Genomic DNA, 13,507 nt, shown 5'->3' on the forward strand with positions numbered 1-13,507 from the left:
CCCACGGCATCAAAAGGCTGAAATGAAATCTTCTTTAATAGGGGCACAATAAAGAGGACCTGAGCCTGGAGTCGTTATTCAGGCAAAACTCAATAGAACAAGACTGCAGGATCTGGCCACTTGAATGTAACTCTGGCACGAGAATTCACTCATGGAAAGAAAACACTTCCCATTAGTTCTGGCAGGACTGCACTAACCTATTGCATTGTGGAAGACGTTCCAGATTTTTAGCTCATACTTACAATTTCAGTTGCTCATGTTGGTTTTAGAACTGAACAACAGATCTAGTGTTGCCTAAGGCTTCTAGTTTTGCCGCTGAAACCCCCAGAAACTAGGGCAAACCATAGCCCAACTGAAGGACTCTAATGAAGTCTACTGGAATTGTCACTATGGAGTTCAGCCAGGGTCTGCAAATTCCAATGCTTGGTGCTGTCTGCCATCCAATGGCTCAGCTGTTGGGTGGACTTGTCTAATTAGAAATGATCTCCCCTATATCTAGTCGTTATACTCTGTATGTGTGACATCTGCCATCTTGGCTGACATACGAAGGACTGAACATGGGATCTCCAAAGATAAATGCATCCGCTTCTACAGCTTGATCTAAAGAGCTGGGGCTGTAACAGTCTCGTATTCTCTGCACAGAGGGGACCTGTAACACAGAGGCACCAGTGGATTACACATACCCTGTGCATTGCTGAAACTAATTGGAGCTCTTGCTCTCTGGTCATCAGCATTTCTAGGTGAGCTGTGAGAGTCTCTCTGGCTCCAGACAGAGGATGTTGATTGGTGGTAGAGTTCTGCAGTATCCAAACTACAACTATTCAATTCAATTAGGTTCAATCAGCAGAGCTGGTAAACTCTGTGAGCCTTGTGGATATTGGTATCTCTGCTGCTGAATATGGGCTGATGTTTATTTGGCAAGGTTTTTACAGTTCTTCTGCATGGTTAGAAAGGGTGCACATGTTAAATGCAGTGCTTAGGTTCAAGTTCATTTATACCACCAGGTATAAATACAGGATTGCTCCAGTTCTCTCCTTGTGCGGATGTTTAATCACATTTCAGAGGTGATTTGTTGTAAGCCATGCATCTCTCGCATCCATCCAGCACAGAATCTTCACAGAGAAAAAAGTCTGCTCAGTGGAGCCTGGGCTCACCCTAAATACAAACACCCTAAAACTTTGGGAAAAATTAGAGCCAGATTCAGATTTTAAATCTTGACCCATCCCTAATGTTTTGTACAGAAAGCTGGATAGCATTCTGTCTTTTCAATAACATTGAGTCCAGCCTAAAAGGAACTCCATATTTTCTACTTTATTGACATTACACAACCAAGAACTAATAGATGATTCATGCTGAGAAGTCTGATGACAGATGTGTTTACATGGATAGGGTGGTTCTTCCTAGGTCATCACAATGAAGGTAACAGGCAACACACTGGAGAGAAACCTGCATATTGCAGCTGGTCAAAAGCACACCCGTCTGTCAAATACCCTCAAAGGACTTTCAGAACCAGCACTGATATTTCTAAAAGCGCCACCCTTCCAAGAACAGAATGTTGTAACCATGTATCAGAATCCGGCTAATCTGCAGTAATGACTTTGTGAGCCCTTGTGGATTACTGCATTGTTTTTAATTGCAAGCAAACCACTTACTACAGGGAAAAAAGGGCATTTAATCACAAAATGGACCTTTTTCATTTAGTTTGACAAACGTCATCTAGTTGGTAATTTTTATAATTTGACAGTGTCGCATACTGGTACATATACTGGGCATACGACTTCTTACATATATGCAATCTAAGTACAGGATTGTCCTGCCATTAAAGTGTTATTGAATAACAGATTTACCCTATGACTGGAACGCAATGTTCACATCCAGCCTCTTCCTCCTGGGAAATAGGATGAGATTTCAGGGAGAAATAATAATTTTTAGATTAGCAAAGAGGGAGGTTCATGAGATTTACTGGCAAAAGTATTACTGTATAGCAGGGGTAATAACCTGAGCCTGAAAAGGAGCCAGAATTTACCAATGTACATTGCCAAAGAGCCACAGTAATATGTCAGCAGCCCCCCAACAGCTCCCCCACTCCAACCTGCAGTGTCTCCTGCCTGCCAGCAGCCTCACCAATCAGTGCCTCCCGCTCCCTCCCCACGCCTCCCAACCGCGCAATCAGCTGTTACGCAGTGCGCAGGAGGCTCTGGTGGGGGGTGGAAGCGAGGGCACAGCAGGCTCGGGGGAAGGGGTGGAGTGGGGGCAGGACCTAGGGCAGAGCAGGGGGATGAGCACTGAGCACTCCCCAGCACATTGGAAAGTTAGCATCTATAGCTCCAGCCTGAGAGTTGGGGCCTATGCAAGGAGCCACATATTAACTTATGAAGAGCTGCATGCAACTCCGGAGCCACAGGTTGGCCACCCCTGATGTATGGGAAACTTTTGGACATATAATAAATACCAGTCTTTGGTATGTTATTTTATTTTCAGGCCTATTTAGAAGCATAGGGACTTTGGCCCAGATTTTTAAAGGCATTTTGGCATTGCTGTGCTCAGCAATACCTAAGCCTGATGGTCAAAAGTGATCTAGGCACTTTGGCATTCAATGGGATTTAGGCTCCTACATTCCTAAATCACTTTTGAAAATGAGACTCGGGTGTTGCAACCCTGAATGTAGCAATGCCTAAATATCTTTGAAATCTGGGCCTTTGGTCTTAATTGCTAGTTGACTAGCAAACTGGTTCAAATATAGCGAGAACTGACCTAAGCTAACACTGAAAACAGGACGCTGGGAGATTTTAAAAAGTTCTTAAAAAAAAAAAAAAGAGAGAGAGAGAGGGAGTGTCCCAAAATGCTACAGATCAAAAGCAGGAAGTACTGGAAACCTCACAGCCAATCTAATGAAAGCAGACTTCCAGCTCAACTGTGCAGACTCAGAAGGTTTAAACAGTCAAAATAAGCACAGCTGAATCCCAATTCTGAACCTCTGCAGCTCTATCAGTTTCCACGTTCATAAAATGATGGCATTGCAATTCTTTTAATATTTATTTAATTTGCTGTATCTGAAAGCACTTATCAGGCTGTGAAAGCAGGAAACGTAAGGGAGGGCTCACACCTCCATTATGCAATAACCATGTCCTAGGGCAGCTCTGACCCAGGCTCCTGTTCACAATGGTCAAACGATGTCAGACCCTAGTTTGGCACCTCTGAGGACCTCTAATGACCACCTGAAAGCCAACATATAGAAGGCCAGACGAGACACCAGTCTTTTCATTTTCTTGGCTGATGCGAAGGATAAAATCGGGACGTAGATTCTATCCTCAATCCTATCAATGCACAACATCCTTGGAGTTGTTTCGAGTCCTGTAATCTGACCTCTGTACTGCAGACAATCAGCCCTAGCCTCTCCTTGAAAAGAGTTGTAATTGCCCAGAACAGCCATGTTAAGAACAGCAACACCAAGTCTAGGAGGCATCTTTCAACCATTGTTAGAATTAAGGAGCTACAGTACTAACTCACAGGGGTTAGGCTGCCCTGCTATTTAGCACAATACATGTCCAGCTGTTGCACCAAACAAGCTGATTTTTCAGGGCTCCTGCATCCTAGCGCTTATGTCCCATGCAGTTTTGTCATATCTGAGCTCTGATTGCTTGTAAATAAAATCCTTGCTATCTCTCTCTAGATCTCAGCACTCACACAGGTGGCAGTGAAGAGAGTGAATATTATTTCAATAAATGGGGTCCAAACACAATGCTTTGGCAAGAAGGTAGTTACTAGAGGGGATGATGCCTCAATTCCTCCTGTTCTGTCTGTGGCATGCAATAATTTAGTCTCCTGCAGGCTGTATGGGCTAATTCTGGTTGTGGGCTTGGTGTAGGAGTGGCTGAGTGGTGATATGCAGGAGATCAGACTAGATCAGTGGTTCCTAAACTTTAACAACTTGTGAACCCCTTTCACTAAAATGTCAAGTCTCATGAACCCCCTCCTAAAAATGAATATTTCTAGGGATCTTCTCCTTTATCTGAGTATAAATGATAAAAGCAGTGATCTTGGAAATACAAAATTTAACATTACAGTATTTTTATTACATTATGAAAATGGCAACACTCTTCCAAGATCTCACTTTCGTATCTTGCATCACTTTGAATAAGCCTGTTATAAGACAAAGCTCCTATGTTTCATCAAAGGATATCAGATGTGAAACAGCATGAAGGTATTTAAGAAGCCAACTCAGGCCGTGTCTACACGACGCGCGAAAATCGATTTTAGATACGCAATTTCAGCTACGAGAATAGCGTAGCTGAAATCGATTATCTAAAATCGATCTACTCACCCATCTTCACCGCGCGGGATCGATGTGCGCGGCTCGCCATGTCGATTCCGGAACTCCGTTGGTTTTGGTGGAGTTCCGGAATCGATGTAAGCGCGCTCAGGGATCGATATATCGCGTCTAGATGAGACGCGATATATCGATCCCCGAGCAATCGATTGTAACGCGCCGATACGGCACGTCGTATAGACGTGGCCTCAAAGAGTTCCTCCTACACAAGCATTCAGATCTTGAGCAGCCCAGGCAAACAGCGCATGTTACAACAAAGCTTAAACTTGTTCTTCATAATAATTTTAAACACAATACTAGCTGCCTATTTAATTTTAAAAACAGCAAAAAATATCTACCTCCCTTTCCACTGCTTATAAGGAATCTTGAAGTTTTAATCTCCTCAGTATGATAGATACGCTTGATTTGATCTGCTTAGCTCTTGGAAGTCCAGGGGCTGTGGGCTGTTGGCCCCGTGCTGCCCAGGGTCCCTAGGGACAGCTCTGTTCACCATTAGGGAATTTTTCCCCGAGAACCCCCTGTAACATTTTACAAACCCCAGTTTGGACTAGATGGTCGAGTGGTCCCTTCTGGCCTTAAACTCTGACCCTCTCATTTCAGTCCACTTTTCAGTGACAAAATAGAGATGCTGTGGGTGGAAACTGACATAAGCCATTCATTTCCCCCGTATGTCAAGGGCCAAAGGAACGATAGGTTAGATTACCCTAATTTCATTTAACAACATCTGAAATATTTTTCAGAGTACGCTGGAACACAGTGTTAGTGATAACTCTAGCTGTAAAAAGATATCCACACACTTTTAGCAGAGCTCCAGCATTTCTAAAGACATCAATATACGAATATCTCCACTCAAAGTACCTTGGAGTAGATGTATTATGGAGCCACAAGTTAATTTTGCTGAGCGCTTGAAGACACTTACATGTATTTTTCAAATAATGTTGTCTCTCTTTCATCTTAACTGTTTTTTCCACAAGGGAAAAGAGGTATCTTATTGCTAAGTCTATCTGGCTACTTGCCAAAGAGTTTACAGTGCTTGTGCTCATTTCCATCTTGCATGGGGCAAGGGAGAGAGAGAGTTCCTTATGTTTAATCTGCCAACTGGTGGCTAGACACTACAGCAGACTCAACCAATTAGCAGAATACTCCCATCTGCCCCACTAGATTTGCTGTGTGCACATCTTATGCACTATCACAGCTCAAACTGGGACTCTGTTGATCTACGCACAGCAACCTTTTCACATGGGCAAAAAAAAAGACTATTCCCCTTCAGTAGAGCTACCAAGAGCTACACCTAATTTGACTCAGCTCGAAGCTGCAGTCTCTTATGCTGATCTACAATCTTTTTGTTCAGACTTGCTGTCTTTCCTTATCATGAGGCTCTGTGGGTTCTGCTTAGTCTGCATTAGTTGTATACTTCCTAAGGCACGATCACTTCTTATATATATGCATGCAACATTGATCTTTCAGCAACATTGGATGGGACACCTCTTGGTGGAAGGAAACAGTGACTTGTAGGAACATCAGAGTTAATAAAGGAAAACTTGGAGGCCCCAGCCATGTACTTATTCTCCAAAGAAATGGCCTGAGTTTTTTCTTTCCCTGTTTTAAAGGACATCCGGCTGGGTCTTTGGGAAGCCTCTACAAAACAAAATGAAGTGAATATATGCTACCACCTGCTGGCCAGTTATGGAAAGAGCCATCTCCCTAGGACACCTGCTCTGAATGCCTTTTGCATAGCATGGTAATTGTTCCAAACCAAGGACACAGAGATGCTACCTAGAATTCAAACAAAAGTTATGGACAAAATGATTAGATCTTTCCATGAGAAACTCCCCCACTACATGAAGAGGATGCTAAGGCTGCACAGCTACACATTCAAGAGTCAGGAAATGCCAGAGTTAGACAGACTACAAGAGTGTTTTTTTAAATAATTGTGCTCAAGCCACAGAAAGGTCCCTGGTGGGGAGTCACTAAGCACATATTCCAGAGCATGGAGCAAAGAATACGGATTGCAGACAAACTGAAATGGGGAAGGGCATTAGCACCTGGCAACAACTGCCTCTGAACAAGGCTACATACAGTGCACTGTCCTGTGCATACTGACATATCATCAAAGGGTTGCTGCTGTTTTAGACTGGCAGCCATTATAGTCAATTATGGCAGAAAATGCATTGTTGTACAAGGCACTTAGTATCCACACATTCCTACACGTTTCCTCACACCAGCCCAGAGCCTTGGCACTGACAAAATTAATTATGCAAGATAGAGAAGGACAGCGGAACCTACAAGAGCTGAATGGGAAATGGATTTGAAAAATCCTCCCGGTCCTTACTAGAACGAAACAGACTTTTTGAAAAAGTTCATTAAAAATGAGGGGAGGAGAGACAGACCAATCCATCCCAGAAAAGCCAACAGCCCAGTGGCCAGGACAATCACCTGGGATGTAGGAGGCACCAGTCAACTCCTGCTCTGGATGATTCAGAGCAGCAACTTGAACCTGGGGCTCCCTGTTCCCACCTAACCACCTGGCTATGCTATAGTGAGACTCTCTCAATGTCTCCTGGTAGAGCTGTTTCATTTTGTATAAATAATTACCTATCCACTAGGCCAGAGAGATGGACTGAATAGGGGACTAAGGTGGGATGTGGGAGACTCCAAGTTCAAGTCCTTGTGTCTCCCACATTCTACCAAGTGCCCAAACCACTGGGCTAGAGTCAGTCTCTAGCCTAAATAATATTTAATTACATCTGTAAAGTGGAACAGCTCCAACAGAAGAGAGACTGACTCACTTCATATCTTGGTGGTTAGTGAACTGGGTGGAGCAGGGATTGAACCTTATCCCCAATGAGCATCCTTACCATTGGGCTATTCCCTCCCCACACTTGCACTTGTTGACATCACTTCTGTCAAACCCACCCCTTTCACGTGAAAAGTTTTGGTTTCCATGAATTACCATTTTCCCATGGAAAATCACTGTTGAAAAACTTCCAACCAGCTGCAGACCATACTCCTCCAAAATAGCACTGTGCATCTCCATCTCTTTCATGTCTGTGATGAATGGGTGTGCAGTGCCCAGCACAATGCAGCTCCAACGCTTACGGGGGCCTCAGAGCACTATCATAATAAATATGATGCAAAATAAAATGGAAAGTGGTGGATTCAGTCTGTGCACTTGGTCAATGTATAAGAGAGTACTCTAGGTGAGATGATAGCAGTTCCTCACATTTCTTTGGCCACAGTCCTGACAATCAGGCAATTAAGTGAATCAACCAAAGATCTAACTTCAACTTTTCTAACCATGCATTTTCTGCACATGCAGTTACTGTATGACCATAACAAGATAAAACCGCATGGTAAGTCTGTCCTGATAGAGCGTTGTCCCTCAGCCATATTTAAGTCTGGCGTCCTAGCTAAATATTATACTCTTGTGCATAAAAGGACATAGGTTCAAAATATTCCAAACCTGTTTATCGCCCACTATGTGCCTGTCTGTAAGTGCCCGCCCTTCGTCTAAACGCTGGGAGATTCAACACTCCCATGTCTTAGTCAGACACTGTTTTTTATAAAGGTTAAGCCAGCCAGTGAACAGAAGTCATGCCATGTAACATAGCATGAATAGCAAATTCCAAATACCAGCTACTCAAAGCAGAACTAGCTCTGAGCAGTTCCTGAACAATCCCATAAGCTCAATTATGTTCATAAAAGTCATTTGCTGTTGAACAGTTACAAATAATAAGAGGATTGGGAAAGACTTGATTTGTTCCTGGGCAATTTGTAAAGAGAAAATATGGCCACATCCAATTAATAAGTTATTCACATCAAACAATTTGATCAGTTCCAACAACAGATTTGATTTCAGCATGGGATGGACTTTTTGTTTAGAACCAATAACTCCCATGCTTTTCCCAAGCCTGCTCACAGTCTACATTGAAACTGAACTTCCACTACCTTTATTTTTTCAGGCTGTTTGGAAATGAATTGATTTATTTTTAAATGCACATGGAAAATTTGTCTCAGTTTAGTCTGATAAAATCTTTCACTTAGCCAAGGTAATGGTGCAGTGACTACTGGCACGTAGAAAAGCTCCTCCCCCCCAACATTCACGTAAACAAGCAAACAGAAAAGGTCACAAATGCTCATCGAAAAGCAAAAAAGGGTACAAACATATTCAGATCAAACAGCAATTCGGATTTTACAAATATGTTCTCTTTAATCATAAAAGGTATCTTCCCCCTTTCCAGCCATCTTGATCTGCTATAATGAAAAGAGCAAAGCAACCTAAGCTGAATAGCACATGCAGATCCTCTTTTTAAAAATAGCTTAAAAACATGACATAGGGATGCTCCACACCTGTCTGTAGAATTAATGCAGGAAGAGGATGGCTGTTCAGTGATTCATAGCTTGAACTCTTCTTACTCCCTGCTATTCTCAATCTATCACATTCAACAATCACAAGCAAAAATAACTCCCCTTGCCAGCTGGTTGAGCACTTGCCAGCTCACCAGGAGCATGACTTAAATTGTAAGTTAGAGGAAATACTCTTTGAAATATGTGCATTAGTGTAGTTGTTAAAATAGACTCAATTGCTTTAGATTAATTCTTCACCTACTTTTTATTTTATCTTGTAGCCCAAGAATACAGGACTGTCGGACAAAGGCCACCTCTACACTACAAAATTACGTCAACCTAACTCACATAGGCATAGAGCCACCAGAGTTATTAAAGCACACGTGTGTGCCCACTTGGCCCCTTGTGTTGGTGGTGCACATCCTCACCGTGAGCAATTGTATCAATTGTATTGTCAGTGTGGGATGGCTCTTGAAGGCCATTATCAGTTGGCATAAGCAACCCAGTGTCTACACTGAGTAAGTGCTTTTACCTAATTACATCAACTGTCTGCCGCTCAGGACGGTGGTGATAGTAAATCAGTGTAGACAGACATATCAGCGAGAGACAAATTTAAGTGAAGATTTTTCCACATCTAGGTTGACGCAAGGCAGCTTACGTTGACCTAACTGCATGGAGTAGATCAGTCAAAAGAAACAAAGACCTTCCCACAGCAGATCAGACTACTGGCTCACCCAGTCAGGCATCTGGCCTCTAAGCGCTTGATATTTCAGATAAGCGCTTGATAAGCGCTTGATGTTTCAGAAGGCAAAAAAAACCCAAAAAAACCTTAATGCATTGAGACAATTATGTATTCCTCTAAATGTGGAATAAAATTCTTTCCTGACTCCTATAGTGATCAACTCCCCTGAAGCATGACGTTAATTTGATTTTTAAGCAAGCATAGTTACTAAAATTATTGGTCATAAGTTACGCAGTCTTTTAAAGTTCTGCTACAATAACTGATGCTATGCGATTCTGCAGCAATAAATACCCTTACCTGTCCTCTATTCGTCCTAATGCAATCACTTAACATTTCACACTGAGCCCCTTTCAGCTCTGTACTTTCATCTGAAACATGTCTACTATGCTGCACTTCGGAACGGTCACTTCCAGGAAGCATCTAGACACTGGTAGTATAAAGAATTCTTACTGGCATCAGAGAAATGAGGACAGGACCTCAGGCAGAGGAAAAGGAAAAGCCGACAAGGAAACAGTGTAACGGTGAAAGGATTGATCTCTGGGGGAAGGGACAGAAAGCAGTGTGAGAAATCCAGTGTGAGGGCAAATGGGATCTCAAGATGAGGAACTCATCTGGGCAGTAGAGAAGTATCTCAATGTCACCTTCGTCCGGCTTCTCCTCATCCGTCCCTCCACAAACGCAAGTTGACAGCACACCATTCTATTTTGTTGCGAGCACGTTCATTCCATTTCTAGCCAGAGTTTTGTCATGGGATCAGCCCAGCGTGTTTTCGGTCTGCCCAGCAGTCGCTTGTGGTCTCTGGGGATCCAGTCACTGATACGGGTTGTCCACCTATTGATGCATAGGTGGACAACCCGCCTCATCTCAATGTGCACTCTAACAAAGGTACAAGACTGCAAGTCTTAGTACATATTTTAGTTATTCTGGCCTTGTTAGACAAGTGCGTACCAAAGTACAACGCCCTCCCTGGTCTCTCAGGAAAGGTTCATGTCAACTCAGAGAAAGAGAAGGAAAAGTTTGGGCAAAGCAAATATCTGAACTTAACTATCAACCACAAAGCATTCAGATTTGCTGAGGTACCCCCAAAAACCCCATAAAAACAAAACCAAACATCAAAACCCACACACAACACAACTCAGCAAGAAAGAGTAAACTGCTTATAGGCCCTGTCTACATTGCAGGTGCAAGTGTGATTGTATCACAGGTAGGTGTACCTATGCTAGCTTTAATCCAGCTAGGACAGGTAATAATAGAAGTGTAGAGCTACCCAAGTATGTATCCAGGCTCCCTAGGTTTGTACTCAGGCAGCTCACCTGTGCTGAAGCCCATGCTGACACAGCTACACTGCTATTGTTACCTGTGCTAGCTAGATTAAAGCTAGTAAGGGAGTCTACCCATTCTACAATTACATCTTCACTTGCAGCATAGCCATATCTTTAGTTTTCTCAAGATTATAGTGCACTTTCTAAATATTATTCTCTCACCACTAATGGCTATTTGTGCCCAAACACCCCATTTGATAATGATATTATATATAAAACTCAACGAGCTAGCACTAAGCAAAATGTAATACATTTTGAAAATGCCATTTCTAATGTGTAATAGGTACTAACAGTGCTACAGAAACTGTATATACAAATAATTCTGGCCTTATGCACCATACTAATTTGCTGAATCTCTGTAAAATTAATTATAAAAAGAAACAAAAGGAAGCTATAGAGATTAACTACAAAAGAGGACAAAAAGGCTCATTTGGTGTAACAGACCTTAGTGTAAACAGGTTTTATTTTTAGTCACAAGATTAAACTTGAGTTATGAAGTTACAAAGAGCAGTCAGAATATTTAATTAATTCTACTTGTTGCATAATGTATAAGGGGTCAAGTCATACTAGTGTAAACTAAGTTCAAAGTCCTCCATAACATAACAAATGGACCCCACATTCAGGAACAGCATAGCACTTCCTCTCATTACATAGATGGCCTGTCCAAAGACACACGATTTGCATACAGATTATACATAACATACGCACATATCAATTCACTCACCACTGAAATAGTTGCAAATTGGGAGGAATGTGACAACTGTACCCACACACAGTAATATAACAGAAGCTGAGGACAGTGAGAAATATTGAAATGCAGGGGGAATTTAAGTAGCTATAATCTATCTTGACCTGAATGGAAACGGGATCTGGCCTCAATTTATAACCCAGGACACCTGGGTTGACATACGTAAGTTTCCTCAAAAACAGCATCTCTAGCAGCACAGCATTACAGAGTGTTATGCTAGGGCAGTTGTTCAGTGCTCCTTGAAGAAAAAGTACCACCTTCTAAATCACCATCATCATTTCCTCTAGCTCCTCACAGGTCTTTTATCCAAGTACTGACCTGACCCAACCCTGCTTAATTTAACAGTATCCAATGAGATCATAACCTGCAACAATTTAACACATTTGAGTTAGATTATAGTCCCAAACACTTTAGAATTATGAGAATGCTATCACAGTTTAAGGGCTCTATTAGATTACGAGTTAGAAAGGCTTTTATGAAAGAGAATTATTGGGAGGGGACAAAGGTGTTAGATCCAAATATCGTGAGGGCATTTTTTAGAGAGCAAAATCATGTTTTGTTTCATTTGTTTTGCCATGCCCAAGTGGGAGAAACCTACTCATTTGATAGGCTGTTTGAGATCTTGGCACACCTGAACATTGTTCTGGCAGGCATATGAAACTGACTAAGATCATACATGAGGAGCCACTGCAGGGGCAAGCGCTGCAGCACAGGAGCACAGATGGGCTCAGGCTTCCAGTAAGTATTTTTCTGCTTCTAGAGAAAAGGGTGGAGAGAGTGAAAGAATAAACATTAGAAACAGAGAGAGGGAGACTGAAGAGTGCAAAAACCGGTACCACAAAAACAAAAAAAGAAAAGAAAAGAGAGGGAGGACTAAGAAACAGGACTAACTATGTGGCTGGCTGCTAAAAGGCCTAAATAAAGCCTCCTTTATAATGTTAATCTCCTTATCCCCAAATATGTTTTGGGAAATTATCACTGTCAGACAAAACTACTAATACTTAGTACTTACATAGCGGCCTCCAAGTATATGTAGATTCTGAAACACTGTGACAGATTGGGGGGGGGAGGGGGAGCTGGGGGAGAGATAGGAAGACCCAGGGGTCTGGGTCTTGGGGGGTTTCTCCAGGGAAAGTCTGGGGGGACCAGAGCGAGGCTGGCGCTGTATTCCTGTCTGGTGGCAGCGAGATAAGATCCAAGCTGGGTATAAGCTTGGGGGGGGTTCACAGTAAATACTCAGATGTTGAACTCTAAGTCCAGATTTGAGACAGACGTTTACTACAACTTAGTACTTACATAGCGGCCTCCAAGTATATGTAGATTCTGAAACACTGTGACAGATTGGTATCATTATCCCTGTTTTATTATGTGGTGTAACTGAGGTTAGGAGTGGTTAGGTGTCTTGCCCAAGATTGCATAACTAAGACACTGACAAAGCAAAGAACTTAATATGGATTTTTAGAAGTGAACCCATCCATTTCTCAGCATATCCCATTAAAAATAAATTCTACCAAAAAAAAAAAGGGGGGGGGGAGAACTCTCACTGTAACCGTTAAAAGCACCATGCAAGCTCAAAGGTTTAAAGCAGGGATCTCAAACTCAACTGACCACGAAGGCCACATGAGGTCTAGCACATTGGCCCAAGGGCTGCATCACGGACACCCTCCCTGCTGCCCCCAGCCACGCTCCCACTCCACTCCTTCCATGAGATCCCACCCCCGTCCCTGCCCCTATTGCAACCCTTTCCCCAAATCCCCAACCCCTGCCCTGCCTCTTGTCCACATCCTACCCTAAGCGTGCAGCTCCCCGCACCTCCCCCTTCTCTTGGAAAGTGCGACGCGCTGCCAAACACCTGTTTGGCAGCAGGACGCACCCGGAGATAGGCAGAGGAGCAGGGACGTGGCCCGCTGAGGGGGACAGGGGGCGGCAGGTGAGGGGAGCTTGGCGGCTACAGGAAATAACTCAGGGGGCGGGGACGTGGGGAGCTTGGTGGGCCGCATGTTTGAAACCCCTGGTTT

The 13,507-nt window shown here is 43.0% G+C and overlaps 1 protein-coding gene across 1 annotated transcript in view; it reads right to left on the minus strand.

Annotated features, from left to right (window-relative positions):
- Positions 1-13,507, minus strand: part of GFPT2 (glutamine-fructose-6-phosphate transaminase 2) — a 105,449-nt gene that overhangs the window by 82,977 nt on the left and 8,965 nt on the right.

Source organism: Chelonoidis abingdonii, chromosome 7, assembly GCF_003597395.2.
Source record: "Chelonoidis abingdonii isolate Lonesome George chromosome 7, CheloAbing_2.0, whole genome shotgun sequence".
Taxonomy (NCBI): Eukaryota; Metazoa; Chordata; order Testudines; family Testudinidae; genus Chelonoidis; species Chelonoidis abingdonii.